This window comes from Schistocerca serialis, chromosome 2 (assembly GCF_023864345.2).
Source record: "Schistocerca serialis cubense isolate TAMUIC-IGC-003099 chromosome 2, iqSchSeri2.2, whole genome shotgun sequence".
Lineage (NCBI taxonomy): Eukaryota > Metazoa > Arthropoda > Insecta > Orthoptera > Acrididae > Schistocerca > Schistocerca serialis.
The window spans coordinates 108,144,962-108,168,729 of record NC_064639.1 but is presented as its reverse complement, the minus strand read 5'-3'; the positions used below and the strand labels follow the sequence as shown (position 1 = coordinate 108,168,729).

At 43.2% G+C, this 23,768-nt stretch overlaps 1 pseudogene; it reads right to left on the bottom strand.

Annotated features, from left to right (window-relative positions):
- Positions 1–1,403: 1,403 nt before the first annotated feature.
- Positions 1,404–1,521, bottom strand: LOC126458985 (5S ribosomal RNA; annotated as a pseudogene).
- Between the last annotated feature and the right edge of the window lie 22,247 nt (positions 1,522–23,768).

The following is a 23,768-nucleotide window of genomic DNA, read 5'->3' as shown; positions in this document are numbered from 1 at the left end:
TTAGTACCATTTTGAGCAGTTTAGTGAATTCATTAGTTTCAGCCACTGGAAGCCCTTTACGTTCTACGAAATTTTGTACAATAACTTCCACTCCATCATACATGAGGATGTTTGTGTATAGATAGTTGATATCTAGTGATAATATCTGGCACTTGTTAGGATTGAGAATCTTTTGTAGCTTATAACTAAAGTGTAGCTGTTTTCTGCAGAGTAGTTATCGTCAAATGTGTAATTGTTTCTCAGAATCTCATTTAGTTTACTTGTCAGCTTATAGGCTGGGCTGTTTCTAAAGTTTGTGACAGGTCTAGCAGAACTGTTCTCCTTGTGAATCTTTAGTTGTGATGACAGTTGTTGTGCTTTGCGGCTCATGGTTATACAACTGTATTTCTGTTTCTCAATAAGTAAGAGATCATTTTTATTTAACAGTACTTTGAGCTGAACCTGAAATTTGTCTGTTGGTTCTTTCTTTATCTGTACTATGATATTTTTCGCAAATAATTCTCAAGATTTTTTCCAATTTTTTCATGTAGGATTGCTAATATACTACCCTTGTTTGCCTTAGCTACTATTGTCTTATGTTCTGCTAGTTTACAATTTATTATTTTCAGTGCTTTGCTGTTAAAAAATTTCGGTTCAGATACAAATATGAATGACAGAACTATTTTAACAGCTGGTAGGTGCATCTTATTTGATGCAAACTGAAACTCAAAACTGAAAACTCGTTGCATCCAGCAAATAAATGTAACATAACCCACAAAGCCGCCCAAAGATGTAAGTTCTTGAGAACCATCATGAGAGAAAATGAAAATTAATGACGCTGATAATTATTGTAAATTATCTTTTATGTCATAACAATCACAAATTTCCAGTCCACAATTACTTTATCTTTTATGTCATAAATAGTCACAGTTTCCAAACCACAGACAAAAGGTCATGTTAATCCAAATGATACATGTTTCTTTCAGCTGCACACAGTGATTTAAAAATCGTATCCTGCATAAAAACACTGAAAACGGAAAACCACCTCTACATTAGTTAATTTGAAAAGTAAACTCTCGAACACTGAATAACGGCAGTGTATTCTACAGTAACACTACGGCACAAATATTTGTATATTATTAATAACAGGAGTTCATTCTTACGTTTCTCCTTTTCCACCACTCAGCAACTATTTAAAACCCATTATAAAAACTTAACTCCTTCCGATAAGGCCATGAAGGCCAACGGCACCGACCGGCCGCAATGACATCCTCAGTCCATAGGCGTTACCGGGTGTGAATATGGAGGGGCATGTGTTCAGCACACCGCTCTCCCGATGGTATATCAGTTTCCGAGACCGGATCCGCTACTTGTCGATCAAGTAGCTCCTTACTTTGCCTCACAAGGGCTGAGTGCACCCAGCTTACCAACAGCGCTCGACAGGCCGGATGGTCACCCATCCAAGTGCTAGCCCAGCCTGACAGCGCTTAACTTCGGTGATCTTACGGGAACCGGTGTTACCACTGCGGCAAGGCCGTTGGCAAACCCATTATACTCTCTTTTAAATTTTAAATTACCATCTTAATGGGGATAAAGAAACGTATATAACTGACCATTACAATTTTACGGATTAAAACAACATGCGTGGCTACAGATCTAGATCAGATCGCTACTTCTACTGATAGGATGGTAGCAGTTCTGCCATCATAATTCCATTAACACAATGACTAAAACATAAAACATTTCACGAGGCTCTCCCCTTTCCTTCTAAGCTCTGGAGAGACTTTCCCACGATGCTGAGAGATTAGAACTTTGGGAGGAAAGTATATAGTGGGGAGCCAGCCTGTCCACAGCGTCAAAGGTCCTGCTGAGAAGCATTCTTTTACTCTGAGCTGTGGAGATGAGGTGCTCTCGGTGGTGGGAACACAATGCCAGCGAAAGTCTGAGATCTGCCTTCGAATCATGGCCCAACAAATTGTTTTCACTTTTCTCTATTAACTTCAGAGAGCACGAGTCACTCACTGCCCGGTGCGACCACTTTTTATTTTGGGGGGCTGTGAACTTGGCTATGAACTTGTCGAGCTAAGGAAAACGCTCGTTATTTCCCTCCCACAATGGCATTACGTGGACACTGCTGCACGCTGCAAGAGTCGCGATATTGAGGAAGCTGGTAGTTAGGATCAGGTGCGCGGAAGCAGCTGTCCGCATACCACGTCAATACCTGTGCACAAAGCTCACATGCAGTTAATGATGCAGTGCTCACATCGTTGCAGTAGTGTTTACCAAGGTGACATCTGTAGCGTCCGTTGCGTCGATTCAATCACTACTTCCCATTAAAACTCTTTATTCCCAGAGGCGTGTGCCAACTCTAGTGTAAAGCTGCGGGAACACGGAGCACGTCTAACAGAAATTCTTTCGACTTGCAACTGCTGGCGACTGTCGCATGTGTTGGGTGTCCACTGTCAATCTGAGGAACGTGGCTTTATAAATTTGGACAGCCTTGTCCAGAGGAGTAACAGCGATCTGGAGATTGAAGTGGATTAAAACAACATTCTATATCGCAACAATATTTTATCTATGATCTGTTTCGACTTCATGCAGAAACCATCTTCAGAAAGTGATCATCAACTGGTTGCTACTGGAGGCTCCTCGGATGCTCGTTTCTTGAAGGTGATTTCTACATAAAATAAAAAACGCTCATTAATAAAATGTTATTGCGATCTAGACTGTTCTCTTAACCAAGAACGTTGCTTCGTCTCACGTTTTGCGACTAGGACCTGGAAGACAATGGTGATTGGGTGAGGTGGCGTGGGTGGGGGGGGGGCGTAATTACCGTCTGAGTATGATGGAGAAGGTAGAGGATTTAACACGGATACAGTGACAATAAAACCAAGAGGTTAGAGTGATGAACGTGAACTCGAAATTCTGACAGCACTCTAGGAGGTACTAGATTGGTTTCTAGAGGTTGTAAGCGATAACTATTTACAACATACCTCAGTCGGTAGGCTACGTCGAGAGGAGCGAATTGATGTAGGACGCTTGTGATCCATGAAACCGGGAAAAATACTCATGCTGGCCTATAAAAGCTACCAGTGCAACGGCACATGCACACTGCACAACACTATGTTTAAAATCGTCATTGAAATATGAAAATCCCTTGTTCTTGTTTTTGTAAAGTGTAACATTGATGTTCGTGTAAATATTACCAGAAAGTACTGTGAATTATCTCTGTATATATAAAAGGCAATGTCTTACCTGACGCACTTACTCACTGACACATCATCGCTCAGCCCAAACCACTAAGAATAGAAACTTGAAATTTGGAGAGGGTGTTGACCTTTTACTGTAGGAGTCGTTTAAGAGGGAATTTTTCGATATTCGGTCCCTAGGGGGGTGAGACATAAAATGCAAAGTTCTGCGCAAATATGTCGCTGTTAAGGTAATTATGAAGCTAGAACTACGAAAATTGTTATTTGGTTTCTTCGTCAGAAATGAAAAATACCTAGTTCGGCATGTTGGAAATTCAAACCCTAAGGTGTGAAATAGAGTAATTTTGAAGCTAGAAATACGAAAGGTTATATTTGCTTTTCGGTCAGATCATCATCATCATCATTTAAGACCGATTATGCCTTTCAGCGTTCAGTCTGGAGCATAGCCCCCCTTATACAGTTCCTCCATGATCCCGTATTCAGTGCTAACATTGGTGCCTCTTCTGATGTTAAACCTATTACTTCAAAATCATTCTTAACCGAATCCAGGTACCTTCTCCTCGGTCTGCCCCGACTCCTCCTACCCTCTACTGCTGAATCCATGAGTCTCTTGGATAACCTTGCTTCTCCCATGCGCGTATCATGACCCCACCATCTAAGCCTGTTCGCCCTGACTGCTACATCTATAGAGCTCATTCCCAGTTTTTCTTTGATTTCCTCATTGTGGACACCCTCCTGCCATTGTTCCCATCTACTAGTACCTGCAATCATCCTAGCTACTTTCATATCCGTAACCTCAACCTTGTTGATAAGGTAACCTGAATCCACCCAGCTTTCGCTCCCATACAACAAAGTTGGTCGAAAGATTGAACGGGGCACAGATAACTTAGTCTTGGTACTGACTTCCTTCTTGCAGAAGAGAGTAGATCGTAGCTGAGCGCTCACTGCATTAGCTTTGCTACACCTTGCTTCGAGTTCTTTCGGTCAGAAAAAAAAAAAATTAAAAAACGTGCTTCGGCGTTTCTGGAAATTCAGCCACTAAGGGCATCAATAGCAGACGACAAATTTTATGAAAATCTTTCATTATGAAACCATTTTTAAAGCTAAATCTATGGAAATTTGTATTTGGCATCATGGCTAGAAATACTAAAGTTCGTGTTTCAGTATTTTTGGAAATTCAATCCATAACGGGGTTAAATAGGGTATGAAAGTTTAAACCACTAAACACAGAAACTTTAAATTTCGAGAGGGTGTTGATGTTATGCGGTTGACGTTGTTTAAGAAAGTTTGTTTTTAGAAAGTCCACACCTAAGGGAATGAAACAGGGAATGAAAAGCTGTTTTAAAAATTTCGTTATTAACGCAGTTTTGAGTAAAGAACTACAGAAATTAAAAAAAATTACGTGCTTCAGTGGTTTTAGAAAAGCAACAGCTAACGGGGTGAAATAAGGTATGAAACGTTTTATAAAATCCATGAAATTTTCTATTTGGCTTTTCGCTTGTAAACCAAAATATGTTCGTGTTGAAATATTTTTCGAAATTCTGCATCTAAGGGGGTGGATTTGGGGATGAAAATTTTTATGGAATTATTTCATTATGAAAGCGTTTTATATCACCCATTTAGCGGTTGAAATTCCAAAGACACTGAAACACATTTTTTTATTTCTAACCGAGGAGCCAAATACAAATTTCCGTAAATTTAGCGTATAAAATGCTTTTATAATGAATCATTTCCACAAAAGCTTTCATCCCCTATTTCATCCTCCAGAACACTGAAACAGTTTGTGTAGGTTTACACATTAGCAATGTGCGTAACAACATGCAACTTCTATTGAAGACCATACAGTCTACGCAAGCAATGGAGCGGGCGTTAAGATGGTAACAACATCAACAATTAAATCGTTGTGTTTGTTTGGCCTTTTTACTGTGCTTGTGAGAATTAAGTTTCGATCGAATTGTAAATGTAATTAATTTTTATCATAGCGTTTACGAAAGTTTTTTTTCTTGCTTTACCGTCAAGGGAAGGTTTAAATTGATAATGTTAACGAAATAGCCGACTAAGCCAGTGGCGCAAGAGAAGGAAAGGACGCTGAAAATATCGCGCGACACGCATGCACCGTACCTAACATAGCTTTTATGGGCCAATTTGAGGTTTTGTTTTCCGGCTTGGTAGACTGTAAAAGTCTTATATCAAAATGGTTCAAATGTCTCGGAGCACTATGGGACTTAACTTCTGAGGTCATCAGTCCCCTAGAACTTAGAACTACTTAAACCTAACTAACCTAAGGACATCACACACATCCACGCCCGAGGCAGGATTCGAACCTAGCGACCGTAGCGAGTCAAATTGTTCGTCTCGACTTGCCCTGCACCAATGCGGTGCGTTGTAAACAGTTATACACTCCTGGAAATGGAAAAAAGAACACATTGACACCGGTGTGTCAGACCCACCATACTTGCTCCGGACACTGCGAGAGGGCTGTACAAGCAATGATCACACGCACGGCACAGCGGGCACACCAGGAACCGAGTTGTTGGCCGTCGAATGGCGCTAGCTGCGCAGCATTTGTGCACCGCCGCCGTCAGTGTCAGCCAGTTTGCCGTGGCATACGGAGCTCCATCGCAGTCTTTAACACTGGTAGCATGCCGCGACAGCGTGGACGTGAACCGTATGTGCAGTTGACGGACTTTGAGCGAGGGCGTATAGTGGGCATGCGGGAGGCCGGGTGGACGTACCGCCGAATTGCTCAACACGTGGGGCGTGAGGTCTCCACAGTACATCGATGTTGTTGCCAGTGGTCGGCGGAAGGTGCACGTGCCCGTCGACCTGGGACCGGACCGTAGCGACGCACGGATGCACGCCAAGACCGTAGGATCCTACGCAGTGCCGTAGGGGACCGCACCGCCACTTCGCAGCAAATCAGGGACACTGTTGCTCCTGGGGTATCGGCGAGGACCATTCGCAACCGTCTCCATGAAGCTGGGCTACGGTCCCGCACACCGTTAGGCCGTCTTCCGCTCACGCCCCAACATCGTGCAGCCCGCCTCCAGTGGTGTCGCGACAGGCGTGAATGGAGGGACGAATGGAGACGTGTCGTCTTCAGCGATGAGAGTCGCTTCTGCCTTGGTGCCAATGATGGTCGTATGCGTGTTTGGCGCCGTGCAGGTGAGCGCCACAATCAGGACTGCATACGACCGAGGCACACAGGGCCAACACCCGGCATCATGGTGTGGGGAGCGATCTCCTACACTGGCCGTACACCACTGGTGATCGTCGAGGGGACACTGAATAGTGCACGGTACATCCAAACCGTCATCGAACCCATCGTTCTACCATTCCTAGACCGGCAAGGGAACTTGCTGTTCCAACAGGACAATGCACGTCCGCATGTATCCCGTGCCACCCAACGTGCTCTAGAAGGTGTAAGTCAACTACCCTGGCCAGCAAGTTCTCCGGATCTGTCCCCCATTGAGCATGTTTGGGACTGGATGAAGCGTCGTCTCACGCGGTCTGCACGTCCAGCACGAACGCTGGTCCAACCGAGGCGCCAGGTGGAAATGGCATGGCAAGCCGTTCCACAGGACTACATCCAGCATCTCTACGATCGTCTCCATGGGAGAATAGCAGCCTGCATTGCTGCGAAAGGTGGATATACACTGTACTAGTGCCGACATTGTGCATGCTCTGTTGCCTGTGTCTATGTGCCTGTGGTTCTGTCAGTGTGATCATGTGATGTATCTGACCCCAGGAATGTGTCAATAAAGTTTCCCCTTCCTGGGACAATGAATTCACGGTGTTCTTATTTCAATTTCCAGGAGTGTATTTTGCGCCCTGCATACACCATTTGACTTTTATTCACAAAGAATTTTCAAAGAGCGTCACGGAAATATTGAAAAACCCCAACTGCCAGATTCTTGAAGACAGACGCATATTACCTCATGTATGTCTACTTGTAGAGTTTCAAGACCTGTTGCCACTTGAAAAAATTAGGAAATAATCTTCAGTCTCTTACTTATGGCTCACGTAGGTACCGCGCACACATGATTAGGCCAATTATAGCGTTCAGAGAGTCTCTTAAGAAGTCTCTCTACCCGCACTCCTTGAGCTATTGGAACGAGAAGGAACCCTAACGTGTGGTACCATACTACTCACCCTCTTCTGTGAACTTCCCAGTGGCTCGCAGACTGCTGATGTAGATGCAGAGCTGGGGAGCGGAGCAGTGTCTATTTACTATCAGAGGCAAACAAGCCGATTCATATTTTACTGAAGCGACGAAATATTGACTCAGTTAGCTTACCTCCAAGTTCCGCCGCTGATGTCACTGCTCATCTGCGGACATCTCCGAGTAAATGTCATTGGAAAGTGACCTCGGCAGATCATAACAGAATAGATCAACATCTGAGCATCATCTCTACATGGCTAACTGCGTAGGTTCAAATACATCAATACGTTGGTACTCTCATGCTGCCTTAGTTAACTACTTCAATTATACGACTCTTTCAGTTAGAGGAGGGTCCGACTTAGAATCTCCACATTATGATCCTAGCCCTACATTCTTAAACGTAACGGTTATGTCTACAACCAGCCAAGTTTCTAGTATGTTCAAAAGAGTTTTCGAGGATTCTAGCAACTTGTGGACGTTTGGAAAATTCCTTCTCTTTCTTTTTTCACTTCTAATTAGAAATCTTGCCTAATGCTATGTTACTGCATGCATCGCATGGATTCACAAAATTGTTTGTGCAAATTCAACATGGTGCTGCCTAGTCAGCTCCCTACGAAAATGTGAGGCAAATACTGTGTTTGTTCCCTTTGGTTCCCGATACTGACTAGTCTTTGAAGCCTTGTGAATGGAACAGTGCATTATCTAAAATTTATACACCTTAACATTCTGTGATTCTGTGACAGCCTTTCATTTAAGCTACAAACACTTTTTATGGTATCATATTACGCTACATATTTTCGACATATATACGACACTGTTAATGATTGAAGAATCACTTTCAATGACCTTGTGGAATACACTGTATGCGTGGGATGGATTCTTTCGAGAGAGTTTTAGCTTAATATCCTACTGCGATATAATCCTAAATTCCAAAATACTGTTATTGTCACCCTCTGAGTTTCATCTCGGCTCAAACGAACCGCTGGCTATGAAGATATTTTGGCACAGAGAACGAACTGTAGACCAGAGTACAGGATTTGCGGAAAGCACTGGCTGCTTCCTTCTACGGTAAGGGTATTGGAAAGTTGGTACAACGCCACGAGGAATGTGTAAGTGGAACCGGTGACCATATAGAGAAGTTGTAGCTGTTGTTGTTGTTGTTGTTGTGGTCTTCAGTCCTGAGACCGGTTTGATGCAGGTCTCCATGCTACTCTATTCTGTGCAAGCTTCTTCATCTCCCAGTACATACTGCAACTTACATCCTTCTGAATCTGCTTAGTGTATTCATCTCCTGCTCTGCTTCTACGATTTTACCCTCCACGCTGCCCTCCAGTGCTAAATTTGTGATCCCTTGATGCCTCAGAACATGTCCTACCAACCTGTCCATTCTTCTTGTCAAGTTGTGCCACAAACTCCTCTTCTCCCCAGTTCTATTCAACACATCCTCATTAGTTATGTGATCTACCCATATAATCTTCAGCATTCTTCTGTAGCACCACATTTCGAAAGCTTCTACTCTCTTCTTGTCCAAACTGTTTATCGTCCATGTTTCACTTCCATACATGGCTACACTCCGTACAAATACTTTCAGAAACGACTTCCTGACACTTAAATCTATACTCAATGCTAACAAATTTCTCTTCTTCAGAAACACTTTCCTTGCCATTGCCAGTCTACATTTTATATCTTCTCTACTTCGACCATCGTCAGTTATTTTGCAAAGCTCCTTTACTACTTTAAGTGTCTCATTTCCTATCTGATTCCCTCAGCATCACCCTAATTAATTCGACTACATTCCATTATTCTCGTTTTGCTTTTGATGATGTTCATCTTATCTTCCTTTCAATACACTTTCCATTCAATTCAAGTGCTCTTCCAAATCCTGTGCTGTCTCTGACAGAATTACAATGTCATCGGTGAACCTCAAAGTTTTTATTTCTTCTCCATGGATTTTAGTAACTAGTCCGCCGGCCAGTGTGGCCGAGCGGTTCGAAGCGCTTCAGTCTGGAACCGCGCGACCGCTACGGTCGCAGGTTCGAATCCTACCTCGGGCATGGATGTGTGTGGTGTCCTTAGCTTAGTTAGGATTAAGTAGTTGTAAGTTCTAGGGGACTGATGACCTCAGATGTTGAGTCCCATAGTGGTCAGTGCCATTTGAACCATTTGAAGTACCTTCTCCGAATTTTTCTTTTGTTTCTTTCACTGCTTGCTCAGTATACAGATTGAATAACATCGGGGAGAGGCTACAACCCTGTCGCACTCCCTTCCCAACCACTGCTTCCCTATCATGTCCCTCGACTCTTATAACTACCATCTGGTTTCTGTACAAATTGTAAATAGCCTTTCGCTCCCTGTATTTTACCCCTGCCACCTTCAGAATTTGAAAGAAAGTAGTCCAGTGAACATTGTCAAAAGCTTTCTCTAACTCTAGAAACGATAGAAACGTAGGTTTGCCTTTACTTAATATAGCTTCTAAGATAAGTCGTAGGGTCAGTATTGCCTCACGTGTTCCAATATTTCTACGGAATCCAAACTGATCTTCCCCGAGGTCGGCTTCTACCAGTTTTTCCAGTTGTGGCTAACTATTGCAAATAAAGCATTTTTTATTTTCGCAGCGATTTCCATTTCGCGGCTGATCGGGATTTACTCTACGTATAACTCTTTTAAAACTGGTCTGGAAAGGAATTTATGCACCGTAAGGTAGGCAACGTAACTCACATCATCCGCAACTGGACCAGATGGCGTAAGTTGGGTTGCCTATCTTAAAGCCCACAAAATATTCTTCAAGGTCACAGCTTGGCCGTTTTGAAATGGTAACCTAATCTTTGTTAATCTTTCCTCGTATCCTGATCAGTGCAGACCAGCATTCAGTGGCGGAAGGCTCTCACGCTGTCATCCGGACGCGTCGACAGACACGAGTAGTATACGTCCCACCTTCCCCCAAGCAGACAGCGGCAGCCGCCTATTCGACCGTGGACACAGTCAATAACGGGGCGAGCGCTCGCAATCGATCGTGCCGAGTGAGTGGTCGCGTGTCGACCGCCCCTGGAGTGGCGGGGCTGCCGACGGCTCGCGGACAAAGGCGGCTGGCTTCGCCTCATTAATTACTGCAGCCGGGGATCTGCGAGCCGTCCGCACTCCACACGCCAAACACTGGGGGCTGGGCACCTCGGGCGGTCCGCTGTACGCCACGCTTCCCCACCGTCACGTGTCCTTGTGGCAACACAGAGGAGTGCGGCAAAGCGTTCGCTAATAAGGTTACGCAAGAGGTGGCAGCGGGCCGAGACGTGTGCTCCAGAGCTGTTGCCGAGTGCTGCGAGGGCTGATGGGGTCGAAGCAGTGGGAGGAAGGACGAAGAAAGGCATCGATACGTTCGTGGGGCCTTCTGCACTTGAGGAGGGATCGTAGGCTTGGAACCTGTTGTGTCTACAGTCGTAGGAGGAGGATAAGAGCTAGGCCTTTAAATCAGGAACGCAGCGACATACAGTTTGTAAGTAGGTTATTTAGGTTTTTTTATTGGTAACGCCACGTAGCGCTCTCTATGAAAATCACTGGCTGTGCTGTGTGCAATCTGAGGCTGGTTTGCATTGGTGTTTGCTATTGTAGTGTTGGGCAGCTGGATGTTAACAGCGCGCAGCGTTGCGCAGTTGGAGGTGAGCCGCCAGCGGTGGTGGATGGGGAGAGAGATAGCAGAGTTTTGAGAGCGGATGATCTGGACCGAGACAGTAAATTTGTAAGATTGTGTACTGTCACTTCGGAAACCTGAGGCGAGCTGTTGCCGACCGATCGATCGATAAGGCTTCCCTGTTCACTAATAGTTTTACTGTCTACACCATTATTTGCAGCCCGCTCCATTTCCCTATGCACAATTACCAAATTACTACTTTGAACATTAGTTAATTCAGTACTCGGTGGCGCTAACACACAGCTTTCGTCTTCACTGTCATTTCTCAGTTTACTTTGGAGCCTAGTGTTACTTTTTTCACACGCCATTATTGTCACAATATTTCACACGATAACACAGAAAAGCACAATTTGAAGAGCAAAATAAGAAAACACATTAACATAGCATTGAAAATAATATCTCCCTAATTGCAAGCGCAGCTGCGAAATACTTGGTGCAAATCTACACGTATGCCACAACTGTTTTGCTGTGCAACAATGAAAAACTACAACTACAAAGGAAATTCTCTCTACAATTACGCGCTAGCAATAAACAATAGCTACACTAATTACTCAAACTACAAGAAAAAAAATCAGAAAATTCCAGTGAGGTATCCTCGGCTAAGGGTGGACATATGTAACGTCCCCTTAAAAAAAAAACTAATGAATTACTGTGCTGATAAACCTCTTACATTATTTTCTTTTCAAACAGCTGAGCAGAACTGAACGTACTCAGACATTTCGCTCTTTACCTATTTTGATCAACACTAAACTGACACACAATATTTTTAGCGCAACGCAATCTTACTTTGAAAAATCCCTACGAAAGAATGGCCCTGACTAACAATAACCTATACTTTTCATAAATCACTTACCTCACAAAAATCTTCGTTACTCGAACTACTGCAATACAGCGAGCGCCAGCTAAATAAAAGATTCTAACTACTGAAGTCACTAACTACTGATAGGCACAGTTAGCAAATGAAAGATTTTGATAGAGAACAAACAATGGTTCATGACATCCAGTCTTACAAAGTTACTGTCTCTGTCTAGATCATCCGCTCTCAAAACTCTGCTATCTCACTCTCCACATCCACCACCGCTGGCGGTTCACCTCCAACTGCGCAACGCTACGCGCTGTTAACATCTAGCTGCCCAACAGTACAATAGCAAACAACGATGCAAACCAGCCACAGACTGCACACGGCACAGCCAGTGATTTTCATACAGTAGTAAACGTGGCGTTACCAATAAGAAAACCTAAACAACCTACAAGTTGCCTGGGTGAAATTGACGCTCTTTCGTTTACAATGCTACAAGTAGTCAAGCTGGCAAAAGCAATAACAGAAAGTACTCATATTTCTCTGTGTAACTCACAGTTACTCACGTAACTGAGTAATGTCCTCAGTTCACTGTTTCATAGCTTCTTGTGTACTGAAGGCTTTGGCGCAGGTATGGACTCGCTATCAGGATAATGATTCGATGGCAGTCTTACACTGTTCATTATGTGTCTTCTTTTAAGGATTTTCTGATGAATACTAATAACTGCGCTGAGGGCGTGGCCACCTATGAAGTTATCTTGGCGACTGAAAGAGCGAAGCTTGCGCTTGCGGCCAGTCTGGAACCTCGGATGACCTCAGAACCCAACGGAAGGCGTTATTCTTGTCGACATGAACCAGTATCTGCAGCCGGTTGCACTTAATGCGTCTGGCAGCTGCCGGTAGAGCCTCCTCTACATCTCGGACGAGACCTCCCGGCAAATGTAACGAGTACCGACCTACCGTCAGTTTCCCTGAGGACCTCCAATACCCAACTAGCGTTGGGGCTCCCAATGAATAGGGTACCTATCATCAGCATTCCTCCAGAGTGGGCCGGAAAATTGGCCACTGGCCTAAAAGGAGCGGCAGGCCGTGCTGGCTCAACTGTGTTATGATCACTGAGTAGCACTGACCTCAAAGGGTTATGGACCAATAGCCTTGCTTTCTGTCACGTACAAGCTTTTGGATAGGCTGATATTAAATAGAATAGCACCAGCAATCGAAGAGTTAATTCCAGTTGAACAAGCGGGATTCCGCCCCGGTTGTAATTGCAGTGATCGAGTCCTTTCACTGACCACTTTTGTGGAAGCTGGTTTTGAGAAGAAGTTGAAGAGCGTCTCTGTCTTCCTTGATCCCAAGGCAGCTTACGACACCATTTGGAAGGAAGGTCTTTTAATAAAACTGATCAACATGGTCCCCTGTGTGAAGATATCAACTTCAATGGGAAATATGCTAAGTAACAGACTAATTCAAGTTTACTCAGAAAACAGCAGAAGCCGATTCCGCAAACTGAGTAATGGTCTACCACATGGTTCGGTCCTCTCTCCAGCACTTTTCAATTTATACACTCATGATCTGCCTAACACATTCTCCCTCAAATTCATATATGCGGATGATATCAACCTCACTGTTCAATTCACTAATTTTTCAGAAGCAGAGAATGTCCTCAACCAAGACCTTGTACTCCTCGATGAATACTTTAAGAAATGGCGTTTGGCCGGCCGAAGTGGCCGTGCGGTTAAAGGCGCTGCAGTCTGGAACCGCAAGACCGCTACGGTCGCAGGTTCGAATCCTGCCTCGGGCATGGATGTTTGTGATGTCCTTAGGTTAGTTAGGTTTAACTGGTTCTAAGTTCTAGGGGACTAATGACCTCAGCAGTTGCGTCCCATAGTGCTCAGAGCCATTTGAACCATTTGAAATGGCGTTTGATACCGAACCCTCACAAAAGTCAGGTACATAATTTTCACCTGGACAATAGGCTCTCAGATTACCATCCAGGAGTCAGTTTTAGAGGGGAAGCATTACGGTTCAATGGCACGCCTACATATCTGGGTATGACTTTGGAAAGGACCCTAATATATAGAGCCCAATTACGTAAATCTGCTGCAAAACTGAAGAGGCGTAATAACCTTCTTCAGCGTCTAGCTGGTACGTCATGGGGAGCTTACGCCAACACACTGACAACATCTGCTCTAGCTCTCGTCTATTCCTCTGCAGAGTACTGCTATGCAGTATTGCTTAATAGCTGTCATACTCACCTTGTGGACACTCAACTTCGTCACACTATGCGTGTCATACCTGGAACATTACTTGCTACTCCAGTCCAGTGGCTGCCGGTGTTGTGTAACATACCAACTCCTCACATCAGAAGACAAAAACATCTTGGTCATCTGTGGCCAAGAATACTGAATAACTCGCCACTCCGAATTCACAGCTAGAATCATCCAGGTTGAAGTCCCGTAAACCGGCTTGTAAAATGGCCCTGGAATTGTTAAGCAACCATTTCGACCCCAAAGACAGCTGGCGGAAAGAATGCACATCTTCTACTCCAGAGGCCATCTTGAAAGTTGAAGATCCAACAGTAAGGCTCAATGGTTTCAGCTTGCCAAGATACACTTGTAAGAGGCTTAACCATTTCACATGTGTTCTGGGAAGAAATGCTTCGATTCTTCATAAATGGGGTTGGGTGGACACCGCATAATGCGAATGTGCTGACGTTCCAAAAACAATGAAGCATATGGCAGTGGACTGCCCCCTCCGTGCCTTCCCTGGAAATCTAGTGGATTCGAACCTGGTTACTTTTGAAGTGGTGGATTGGAGCAATGGCTTAGATATAAAGATGTAAACTGTATTTTAGTGTGTCTCTGGTTCTGTATTTTATGTGTTATTGTGATTGTTACGTATCATACGCTAAATAGTAAAACTTCGCACGCGTTGTTAAGACGTAAGGGGACAGTCGAGTGACCAGTTCTCACTTCAGCGGTCAACTCAGAAACAGACGAGTCCAGCACTGTCTGCCATCAGCCCTTCAAGTGAAGACAGATCGGTCAGCTGTATATGGAAAGATACAGTGACGATGGCGTTTCCAGGGGATTGCAATGGTTGCAAAGCAGTCGCAGCTTTCCCCACTGGTGCCTCAATGTCGTCTGAAACTGTCGACGGTGACCAACATACCTTCCAACTTTTCCCAGCTAGCAGCTAATGATCCTTTTGTCCGAGCAGAACAAGCAGAGTACCTATTCATTTCGTGCTGTATAAAATATCAAAAAATACAAACAGAAAATGAAAAGAAAGCAGTCAGAAGTAAAAAAAAAATGTTGAAATGTGTGTTAAATCTTATGGGACATAACTGCTACGGTCATCGGTCCCTAAGCTTACACACTACATAACCTAAATTATCCTAAGGACAAACACACACACCCATGCCCGAGGGAGGACTCGAACCTCCTCCGGGACCAGCCGCACAATCCATGACTGTAGCGCCCTAGACCGCTCGGCTAATCCCGCGCGACAGACGGAAGTAACTGAGGAAGAACAAACAGACCTCAGCAAGACAAGTTGGGCTGCTCACAAAATACTATAAACAAGGACAATCAAAAAGCTAGTCCTAAAATCTCCCTAAAAGTTTCTGACTCTACACTAACTTCGCAAAATCCGCATGCTCTTAGAACAAAACTAAATGTCACTACTCGTACTGCAGCTATCTGGCAACAGTTACCTTTTTACTGGAAATTTAGCTCACGCAAAAGGTAACACAGGAAAAATTTACAAACACTTAAAAAATGAAATTAAACGCTAGTGAACCTACTGTAGATACGCACACAGATAATATTCGCTTCTTGACAGAAGCTCGAAGAGAAGGCTAAACTAAACATTATTTACTGATACAAGCAGCAGGTGTTGTCTCCTGGGCGGCTGGGGTTTTATTGGGAAGATCTCGAAGCAGATCAGTTGGGTTCCGAGAAAAGATAGGAATACGTGAGGCAATACGTAACTTCCGAGGTATCTTGGAAGATAACTTAAAGAAAGGCAAAAATTCATTTATAGCATCTGTAGACTCAGAGAAATGTTTTAATAGTGTTGAATGGAATGGACTCTTCGAAATTCTGGAGGTAGCAGGAACAATGTACTGACACCTAAATTTGTTTTTTAAACATTCACAAGAACCACACTGCCGTTCGTTATAATTGTGGGAGAACGCCAAAGAACAACACAGTTTGAAATAGGAGTGAGAGAACGTTGCAACCTGTCCCCAATGCCATCTGGTCTGTACAGAGACCAAGCAGTGAAAGTAAACAAGGAAAAATTTGGGAATGGAAATGAAGTTCAGAGAGAAGAACTAAAATTTGAGATTTCCCGATGACATAGTAATTCTCTCATACAAGGCAAAGGACTTGGAAGAGCTGGTGAACAGTGTGTCTTCAAGAGAGATTATAAGATAAACACCAAAAAAAGTAAAACAAGGATGGTGGAACGTAATCGAATCAAATCAGGTGATGCTCTAAAAACTTGATTAAGAAATGAGTAGTAAATGAATTTTACTATTTGTAAAGCAAAATAAGTGTTGATGGCCGAAGTCGAGAGGATATAAAATGGTTACTGGGAACAGCAAAGAAAACTCTTCTGAAAAAAAAAATGAAACGTAAACTATAAATATTTCAGATAAGAAAAGATTAGAGGCTTATGTTGCTGGAGAATGTTGAAAATTAGATGGTTTAATCGAATAACTAATGAGTAGATACTGAATAGTACTAGGAAAAAAACAAATTTGTGGCACACCTTGACTAAAATAAAAGATCGGTTGATATGACACGTAATGAGGCATTAAAGAATGGTCCATTTGTTAATGGAAGAATGTACATGGGATAACATTGTAAAGGATGGCCCAGGCTTGAATATAGTAAGCAGATTCAAATGGATGCAGCATGTTATAGTTACACAGAAATGAAAATGTTTGCAGAGGATAGATTAATGCGGATAGCCGTATCAAACAAGTCGTCGCGATGAAGATCACGACAGCAACGAGAACAACAACATCAACAGCCACAGCGAACGTCGGTTATTACGTTTGGGGAACCAGCGACGTAGATATCATTGTGTAAACCGTACTAGTCATGAGCTTCGTGCAGATGTTATGGATGCAGCTGCTGTTCTCGGATAACACTCCACATGACATGTGCCCCACGCTTGCGTGTCTTAGCGAACGTTGGAGGACAATTCTTCAAAACCTCATCCTCAAAGGAAACTCCACAACACACTGCACCATGGCTAGCGGAGTCTCTACGTGGATTTAAATGTAGAGATGTTCGAACCAACGTGGACGTGTGTTGACTATTTTTAACACCCACCACAGAAAAGCAAAGAGGAGCAAGACGATTAATAAAGATTTCGGAAGACGTACCATACACACTCTAAATATCTCTGTAGTACACAGCACTATTGTACTCATAGTAAAAGGCAACAACAACGGAAAAGACACTTTGCTGTTCATACATATTTCAGTTATGTATACATTCCAAGTGAAAAACGCGGTACCTGCTTCGAGTAAACTTGTCTCTTCTCTCGTCTGACTCAATGTTGAACGTTGGGGAGTATTTCCGTAGCGAATCCTTTCCGTATAAAATGGTGCGACTTCCATCTACTTTGCTATATGCAAGCAACATACTGATCCTTTCGAAATTAATTCACTGGCTGCCAGTTCCTTCACTTCAGCCACTTCAGCTGTATTAGGTGTAGATCTGCTACCCAACAGCACATATGAAAACTTCTGTAGGACCGGGACTCGAACAGGATTTGCCGCTATTCGCAAGCAGTCGCCGTAACCACTTCCGCCATACATATACTCTCCCTGGACCGACCGAAACCTCCATATTCCACATCGTTATATCTTAGTCCACTGAATTCTTCACTTAATGCTGGCAAATGTTAGTTACATTCCCGCAACAAAGAGAAAGAGACAACGAGGAATCGAGACCAATGTTTCAATCGTGCGCCCGTCTGAGCTTATAATACTTACATGTACAGAGTGATTATACTTAAAGTTAAACTTTCAAACTGCTGTAGATATAACACCAATGGTCAGAATGTCGTCAAATTGCAACGGAATATTATCGGAGAAGAGGGAAAACGTATGGTAGAAGAAAAATAAATAGTGGCCGTGTACGCATCATAATTTAATAGTAGTCGACTACAAATGACAAACGAATCATACGACAATGCCTAAGGTGTACGTTCGACGTTAAAAAAACTGTACTTCTCAGTGTGCGTGGGTGTACATGTGTGATACTGTTAGTTACGTAAGCCCGTTCACCACAACAAGGTCATACCACATCGGTTGGGATAAATAGGTTTTTAATTGCCATGAAGACAAAAAACGCATAAAAAGCATCAATAACATCGGTTTTTAATTGTTCTGAGGCCAAAAACCGCATAAAAAGCGTCAATCACATCCATTTTTAATTGGCCTAAGGCCAGAAACCACAGAAATAGCATCAATCTAAATCAAATCGTATTATTAATTTCCGTGTGACTGACGCAAAACATGCTCAGTATGCTGTCCACCGTTTTCTGCAACAAGTTGAAATCGAGAAACAGCATGTTCCACAACTGATCAAAGTGTTTACGGGGTGGCGTTCAGAATGTGTTGCGCAGAGCGCGGCTTCAATGCAGCTGAGTTTGCAGTAGGAACACTGAACACAACATCTTTCAGGCAGCCAAAGTGCCAGAAGTCACACGGATTAAGATCAGGTGTTCGGGACGGCGAGGCAGTAGGTTGGTTGGTTGATTTGGGGGAAGAGACCAAACAGCAAGGTCATCGGTTTCTGCGGATTAGGGAAGAATGGGAAAGGAAGTCGTCCGCGTCCTGTCACGCCTGAAGCGATTTAGGGAAATCACGGAAAACCTAAATCAGGATGGCCGGACGCGGAACCGTCGTCCTCCCGAATGCGAGTCCAGTGCGCTGACCACTGCGCAACCTCGCTCGGTCCAGGCTGTAGGGAAATGGTTGGCTGATATTTCTAGAATTTCCGAAATGGCGCTTCCGCAGCTGCTTAGCTGGAATGGCAATGTGCAGAGGTGCGCCATTTTTCATAAAAATGATCCCATCCATACATCCACGCTGTTGGAGAGCTAGAATGATGTGGCCGCGCAAAAGGCACATAGCGCTTACCAGTGACGGTACAGGTAACAGGACTGGAAGCAACTGTCTCTTCGAAAAAATATGGCAACTCGTGCACATGGGTAATTTTGAATGGATACCAAAGAAGGCTGTTTCGTAGGATTTTACGCACCGTGCTCACGGAAATGTCCAATGTTCTGGCAATTCTCCGTGCACTACACGTTTGCACACCACCACTCGTCTCCTCTTGCATTGTTGTGGCCACTGCTTAAACTGACGTCGAATCAATTTCTTTCCTTCCTCTACCAGGTTGCACGCCAAAAGACCCCGTCTTTTCGAATTTCCGAATCATTTTCTCCAGGCCCACAGCAGTCATCGGACCAACGCCTTTCTTCGAACCCTTCAGTGTCCGGAACTTCTTCAGGGCGATGTGTGCATAGTCATCATTCTTGTTATACAGCTTTACAAGCAAAGCGCGGTCCTTCATTCAGACAGTCATGGCGAACGTAGCAGAGGAGAAAGGAGAAAAAGCCATGTTTATACCAGCTTCAGAGGGTCGTGTGCATGACAGGTGTTTTCATTTTCGTGTTCTGACACATACAGCATCATATATTGATCAATTTTCGCACTATTTTTTTCTTCTGCCATACGTTTTCCGCCTTCCCCGATAATATTCGGTTGCAATTTGACGTCATTCTGACCAGTGGTGTTATTTCTACAGCGTTTTGAAAGTTTAACTTTAATTATAATCTCGCTGTATATCTAAAAGAACATGATATTTCGAAAATATTTCGTACAGCTATGGATGAATTCCACACTTGTGTTCTCGTACGTGTCGTAACGCTGTCTATAACGTCACTGCATTGGTTTGCGATACAACTACCCACTTACGACGACCGGAAAGGTATACGGAAAGTTGCAGTATACGTGGAGGAAGACTTCTAGCCTCAATCTCTGTACCCACTTTCTGCTGATGGATAATGGAATGTATAAGTAATTAGGATATTAATCCGAAGAAACTTCGACATTACCAGTCTCAAATTATGACGCCCATAAACATACCCGATCTAAGCTCTAAATATGCAAAAATGTAAGTTAACGCCGATAAGTCGGAAGAACAAACATGTGATGTTCGGTTATAGTATCACTGGTGTCCTGCTTGATACAGTCGAGTCGTGTAAATATATGGGCGTAACACTGCAAATCATATGAAATGCAACGAGCGTGTGAGAACTGTGGCAGAGAAGGTGAATGGTTGACTTCGTTTTATTGGGAGAATTTGAGGAAAGAGTGCAGGAGAGGAGTGGAGACTGCATATAGGACGCTGGTGCGATCTATTCTTGAATACTCTAGAGTGTTTGGGATCCTTACTAGATCAGATTGAAGGAAGACATCGAAGCAGTTCAGAGGCGGGCTGCTAGAGCTGCAGCCAGTAGATTCGAACAACTCGTGTTACGGAGGATGGGAATCCCTGGAGGGAAGGCGACATTCTTTCCAAGAAGCTCTATTGAGAAAATTTAGAGAATTGGCATTCGAAGCTGACTGTCGAACGATTCTACTGCCGCCAACAAACACTGCGCGCAATGGCTACGATGATAAAATTAGGGCTCACATGGAGGCGTATAGATAGTCGTTTCTCCCTCTCTCTATTTGCGAGTGGAACAGGAGAGGGAATGACAAGTACAGGTACAGGGCATCCTTCGCCAAGTGCTGTACGGTGGCTTGAGGAGCATTTATGTAGATGTAAGGTTCCTCTTAAAAAATGGGCAGTTTGCCAACCCACACAACATACCAAGAGTCCTCGTTCTTTTCGTAATTGTGTATATAAATTAAGCATTATAAGTAAAGATGGAAGAGCTGAACACAAGACAATGACACTTGCAAATAAGGAAGTAATCGCAATTAACACTGGTCCAGAAACTAATGGTTTCCCCAGTAGGATGTATGCACAAGAGCAGCATCGCTAAAATTACAACACTGTCAATGTCTATAGTTACAGCTTGAATAAAGTTTCTTAACGTGAAGATATTAGTGAAGTTCGGTGGCAGGAGGAACAAGACTTCTGGTCAGGTGACTACAGGGCTATAAACACAAAATCAAATAGGGGTAATGCAGGAGTAGGTTTAATAATGAATAGGAAAATAGGAATGCGGGTAAGCTACTACAAACAGCATAGTGAACGCATTATTGTGGCCAAGATAGATACGAAGCCCACACCTACTACAGTAGTACAAGTTTATATGCCAACTAGCTCTGCAGATGACGAAGAAATTGAAGAAATGTATGATGAAATAAAAGAAATTATTCAGATTGTGAAGGGAGACGAAAATTTAATAGTCATGGGTGACTGGAATTCGAGTGTAGGAAAACGGAGAGAAGGAAACATAGTAGGTGAATATGGATTGCGGCTAAGAAATGAAAGAGGAAGCCGCCTGGTAGAATTTTGCACAGAGCACAACATAATCATAACTAACACTTGGTTTAAGAATCATGAAAGAAGGTTGTATACATGGAAGAACCCTGGAGATACTAAAAGGTATCAGATAGATTATATAATGGTAAGACAGAGATTTAGGAACCAGGTTTTAAATTGTAAGACATTTCCAGGGGCAGATGTGGACTCTGACCACAATCTATTGGTTATGACCTGTAGATTAAAACTGAAGAAACTGCAAAAAGGTGGGAATTTAAGGAGATGGGACCTGGATAAACTGAAAGATTGATTTAAGTGTCAGGAAGTCATTTCTGAAAGTATTCGTATGGAGTGTAGCCATGTATGGAAGTGAAACATGGACGATAAATAGTTTGGACAAGAAGAGAATAGAAGCTTTCGAAATGTGGTACTACAGAAAAATGCTGAAGATTAGATGGGTAGATCACATAACTAATGAGGAAGTATTGAATAGGATTGGGGAGAAGAGAAGTTTGTGGCACAACTTGACCAGAAGAAGGGATCGGTTGGTAGGACATGTTCTGAGGCATCAAGGGATCACCAATTTAGTATTGGAGGGCAGCGTGGAGGGTAAAAATCGTAGAGGGAGACCAAGAGATGAATACACTAAGCAGATTCAGAAGGATGTAGGTTGCAGTAGGTACTGGGAGATGAAAAAGCTTGCACAGGATAGAATAGCATGGAGAGCTGCATCAATCCAGTCTCAGGACTGAAGACCACAACAACAACAACAAGCGTGAAGATATGCGTATATGGTACATGCGTGATGGTGAACTGGCAGACATTTGTGTGGCTGTTCGGGAATGCGTAGTACGGATCTTGGACACCAATATATCGGTTGTGCTTGGCCAATACCATGTCCTTCCTTTTTCTTGGGGGTATTGAAAAGCTTTAGTGTGTTTCAGTACTGTTGATACAGTCGATGAACGCCGAGAACGCATTGTGAATGGTTGTCAGTGCATTCGGAACCCGCCTGGAATTTTTGAAAGTATATGGTCATCGACGAGGAGACGTACTGAAACTTGCTTTCATGAACGGTGCCCATATGGAACACATGTGATGCGTTTGTCTTCAAGTGCACATATGATGTCATCACACGTCATTTCGGGGAAACCTTTAGTCTCTCGACCTATGTTTATTACGATTATTTACTTATTTCATTGTAGCTATAATAATCAAACGCCATGTATATACAGGATATTTCAAAATATTTACATCAAACGACTACAGGTGAAACATAGCGTCATGTGGAACAACTTTTTTTGTTAGAGAGAGAATGTTCGCTGACGCTACTTGCCGCCGCTACGCGTTTTTTGACTGAATTCACAGTCGCTGTGACGAAGGGATTTCAACAGATTAGTAGGGTAGCAGGATATATTAATCAGATGTAAATTACAGCATGGTTTTCAACAAGAAAACTTTAAGATGGTGTGTCTTTAAGTACATAATGATATTTTAGCTGCTTCACCTACACCCTTTCATGCAGACTAGATTATAGGCAACACACAACGCATGTGAACACCACACAGTGTCTATGCCCTTCCCCCTCCCAGGCGCATAACCAATGTTAAAAGGCACCTAGCGTCGCCTACAGTAGAATGGACCTGTTGAAAGGATGAACAATAGCCGATGGTCAAAGAAAGCCTGAAAGATCTATGAGAAGTTGGTCTGGGACGCGATAGATGTCAGAGGACTACAAGAACGAGAGTAGCATGAAAGAAGGAAGTGGGATATCATAATGCATAAAATGTTCTACCAAGAACGAACGCAACAATCAACCAATGAACTTGAGTCCTCTTTTATTTCGTGAACTGTTAAATATAGTGGAGTGAGATTTTCCGCTACTGGTTGGACGCAGATGTGCACGTAATTTAGTTGTACATATAATTGATGTAACTCATGTATCAATTGAAATATTTATTAATGGGAAGACACACGTTCCTTAATGAAATTCAAACATCTTTGAAGGACGCGTAAACTGTTATAATCTTTTTTTTTAAAAAAAAAAAAAGTCGCATATTTTCATATAAACATGGCCAAGTGGGGCTCTCATTCCCGTTTCGGTCGTTACATGCTGTAGGAAGACTTATTTCCTCTTAACCTTACTTAATAACACGCTGATACAGGGTCAGCTGCGATGGCTGTAAATAGAACTAAATGCTAACTTACAGCGTATCAGAAGGCTCTTTGGCAAGCTACTTCAGGTGTGTGTACTTATACATATTTAAGTGGACAGGTTTTCTAGAAACAGGTAACCAGTCGACAGGCATAATACAAAGAAGGGATCTGATATTGCCGATTCGGATCACCTCTCTTTCCAGTTTTCGTTCATGTCCTGAATGCTTTTGCTCCTCTCCTCACGAACTTT